Source organism: Salmo salar, chromosome ssa01 (assembly GCF_905237065.1).
Source record: "Salmo salar chromosome ssa01, Ssal_v3.1, whole genome shotgun sequence".
Lineage (NCBI taxonomy): Eukaryota > Metazoa > Chordata > Actinopteri > Salmoniformes > Salmonidae > Salmo > Salmo salar.
In genome coordinates this window covers 14,935,652-14,939,838 of record NC_059442.1, presented here as the reverse complement: position 1 = coordinate 14,939,838, position 4,187 = coordinate 14,935,652, and the positions used below count along the sequence as shown (strand labels likewise).

Genomic DNA, 4,187 nt, shown 5'->3' with positions numbered 1-4,187 from the left:
TTATTTACTCATCATCATTATTCCTATGCAATATGCACATTATAAGCAAAATTGTTCCCATGCAATACAATTAAGATGTTTTTCTATGGCCATAAAGCTGTCTGTTCTGACAAAAATATGCATCCAACATTTTCTGTCATGACCCCTTTTCAAGATCAACAAGACATACTGTATTTTTCACAAACTGAAAGGACAGTTGATGGTGGTATGTACTTGTTTATTAAAAGATGAGTCAAAGAGAGATTCACACCTGGAATGTGAAATAACTACTGCCATGAACCTTTTAACATTTTCCTGGCATATAATTAGGTCATGTTCCAAACCTTGTACTCAAACAGACTTCATATGTAAGACCCACATAAAAATAAACAATATCTGTCTTAAGTGCAAGAAACAAAAATACAGGTTTATGGTTAATGTTTAAGAAAAGAAGGCAGTCTTCAGTTTGAAATAAAACATTTCATTTCATGAAACAGGACTACGGAATGTTATTTTTTGCTTGCTTGCTTGACTTATGCCAGACCACCCACATTAAAGTATGCCAGTTGCAGTACTTCTCTTTTTTTCCCCCAGAATTTTGGGGTCAGTTTTACACAGTTTGGTTGAGATATGTTTTGGATATGCCCAATATCCAAACTTGTGAGTCAAATAACATTCAAATTGGTATCTTTGTTTTGCCTTTTAAATGCATCACACCACATGGCCATATTAAGTCATTTTGTATCAGTTCCAGCTGATTTGTCTATATTCTGTCGAGGCAGAGTTCAGCATCGTGACAGGTAATGATATTGACAGTGCACAAGGCTGTTTTTCCATCACTTGCTACAAAATGCAGATGGCCTGTATTTTGAAAGTATATATTGCACAAAAAATGAGGGGGGAAAAAACAGTATGTGCCATAAAAAATACCAAAATCCAGTTTCACACCTGCGATTTGGGACCCATCCACATATCACGAGTATGATATACATAAACTCCTAACTTTACTATATTACAGTACATATACAATCTTGAAACTAATCCCATCACTGAGGTATGTTGTCCCCATGATGTCATTGTAGCCTATCGTCTACAAATACTTAACAAATCTGCTCTACAACTGTACAAAATCTTAAAATCCACAAGGCATTTTGATGCAAGTTTTAATTTAACTTAATCCTTAAAACCAGGACTTCCTTGCATGCGAAAACAAATGATAATGGGAAGAAGTGCCTGAAACTCACTGAAAGCACAGTAAGAACATTCCCTTTTAACTGTACAAAAATATGCCTGAAAATATTTTACTTTTCTTTTAAAAAGATGAGGTCTGTTATGTATCAAAATGTTTCCTCCGCACCTGTATTCTGAAGAGGTTTAGACTGCTTCATTTTCAAATCAGGAGGTAAACGGAATCAGTTACAAAAAAAAATGTTTGCGGCATATAGAAATTACATAAAACCATTGTAAAGTAACATCCTGAACATTGTCAGTTCACGGATTTGCTTTGAGTCAGTCCACAGTCCTACGTTTTCAGTTCCCTGCAGTTTAAAGAGGATAAGATGCATAGAAGTTCACAGATTTTTCCCTTTGTGGTCCGTTTTAGTTGAACAGTAATTTTAGACCTACAGAAAAATCCATAAAACCCTGTCATTCTGCCAGAAAAACATTTGCAGACTTTTTTGCTACAGTACCAGCTTCATAAGCATCTAATTCCTCAAACCTCACCTCGCCTCCTCCCCCGACCTCTAGAAACCAGAGGAGGCAGGGCTATAGGAACAACTTGAACAGGACATCATTTCATTTATCCTTCTCTGTTATAAGTCGGATCTTTTCAATTTAATATGTGAACACCAAGTCAGAAAAGTTCGCCTCCAACCAGTCCCCTGCTATCATTTCACTGAGCTCTGGTGTGCAATAGTCTGGAAATTCAAAGTGAGAGCCCAGACTGCCCTCGCTGAATGAGTCCAAATCTTTATCCACAAGAGAGAGGGAGAGATTTCCTGAATTCGGGTTGCCCACCTCCGGCCCTTGAGCGTTCGGGGCGAAATTTAAACTGAAGTCAAAAAGCAAGTCGTCCGCGTCCTCACTGGAACTGGAAGATGTTGAAACTGACCTAGAAGATGCTGGTGAGGCGGAAGCTGGGTACATTGTGCTCTGCTTAGTACTGTTCTTGAAATTGTAAAACAGTCTGTTCGGAGCCGCATTCCGTACGTCTTCATACATGCTGGTTCCCTCGGACTCAGCAGAGGAGCTCAACGTTGGGCTTGTGGGAACTTTTGCTACATTATACGGCCTCATCTCCTCCTCGTCCTCCTGTTTAATCCGCATACGGTAGTCCTCCTCGTATTCATCATCGTCATCATCATCTGTGAGTTCACTTTTAACAGTCTTTGTAACTTTTGGAAACACACAGTCATCCCCGTAGCGGTGAGACAATTTAGAATGGGTCTTAGTCTTTATTTTGGAGCATTTCTTACCGGAAGTCTTTGCCATTTTGCTGCAAGATTTCTCCGGAGATGGTGCTGATGGTTTTGAACTGTCGAGCTTTGGTTTTTTCTTGGGTCTATACTTGTAATCGGGATAATCAGCCATGTGTTTTAACCGGAGCCTCTCCGCTTCCCTGATGAAGGGTATCTTTTCACTGTCCTTTAGCATCTTCCATCTTTTCCCCAGCCTTTTGGAAATCTCGGCGTTATGCATGTCCGGGGACTGCTCCATGATCTTTCTCCTTTCAATTTTGGACCAAACCATGAATGCATTCATCGGTCTCTTTATGTGGCCGGTTGCTGTCTTGCACCAGTCTGGGTTTATCTGCACGGGGCTGCAAGCAATAAATTCACTCTCCTCGGAATCGGTAGCCTCCCTGGACATGGTGCCCTCCGTCTCGCTGTTGTCGGTGTGCTGCACCATGGTCCTGTTTAAAAAGTTATCTTCCCCCAGACGTTGCAGTGTCTAACAGCCCACTGCCAAATCTCTGTATTCGCTTCGCCAATGTGTCCACGTCCTCTGTGTCCCAAGCTCTGGTCTCTTTTCCAGAGTTACAAACTGCCTTCTTAACTAGTTATTAGCTTTTTCATGTCCATTACGTCATTGATAAGTATCCAATCACGTCCCCTCCACTCCGCCCAAAAGACTCCATACAGTCCCTTAACCCGTTATTCCGCCCTCCCTAGCTCTCATTGGAGGTAGGATTTGGAGGTGGGTCGTGTGGTACGTTGTCTGGACCCTAATGTCTATGGCCCGGACACATGCTGCGCGGAGCAGGCATATTAAACATACACTTAGCTCACAATCCTCTGAAGATGAACGAGCAATGAGAAGAGCAAATTATAAAACTCTCTTTATTTTATGTTTTAGCTGTGCTAAAATAATTCAGTCAGAGTATCAGAATGGAAAGACTAGGAGAGATGTGCAGTAGCCTGGTAATAATGTATCTGACTCACACACGCTTAGAAAAATGTGTCAGTTAACAGTTGTTTTTTTAAATTGATTTATTTTTATTTTATTGGATACACTGAAGGTGGCGCTTGGACACTGTTACAGCCAGCGCGCGGACTGGATACATTGTGTCCTCAGTGGCACTTGGATATCAGTAGCCTTGATTATCAATAGGCTACTGTAATTCACAGATATTACATGGCAGTTATTACATGGCAACAACAGTATCACACCTTTACAGTCTGTATTAAGTGTCTCTTGTCTCTTAATTGTCTGCTTGCCTAAAAATAGTTGTTTATTAAATTAAATTCATTGCCTTTAATTTCATTAATACATATACTTAATAATAGGATGAACCAGGCACCTTCTGTTGATTTTAGAATAACAACACATTTGTAAACACTGTTTCATCATCTCATATTTATCAATTTATAACCACGATAAAAAAAACATTACTTTTTAGGATAATAGTTCAATCAACCAACTGCATCTATTATAGTGTTATTAACAGTATCCAGTGGACCCTATTTATCTTCAGCATGTTGTTGATGTGGTCTGTCTTAAGGCCCGTCTAGGAGCATGCCTGCACCAACACCCTTCTCTGACAACAACATTAGGATGTGCAGCTCATGGGCTCCCTCCCTCCCTTCCTGCTGAGTTTGCTGTGACAAGAGGCAGCAGCACTACAGCGTGGGTCTCCCTCCCAGCTAGTGCTCGGCTAAGGCTGCACCCCCGTCGTCGGGCTCTGGGCTCTGGGTGGCAGCCAGCAG

General features: G+C 40.9%; 1 pseudogene; it reads right to left on the bottom strand.

Moving 5' to 3' along the window:
- Window positions 1-200: 200 nt before the first annotated feature.
- LOC106565738 (transcription factor Sox-11-like) lies at window positions 201-3,038 on the bottom strand (annotated as a pseudogene).
- Window positions 3,039-4,187: the final 1,149 nt, after the last annotated feature.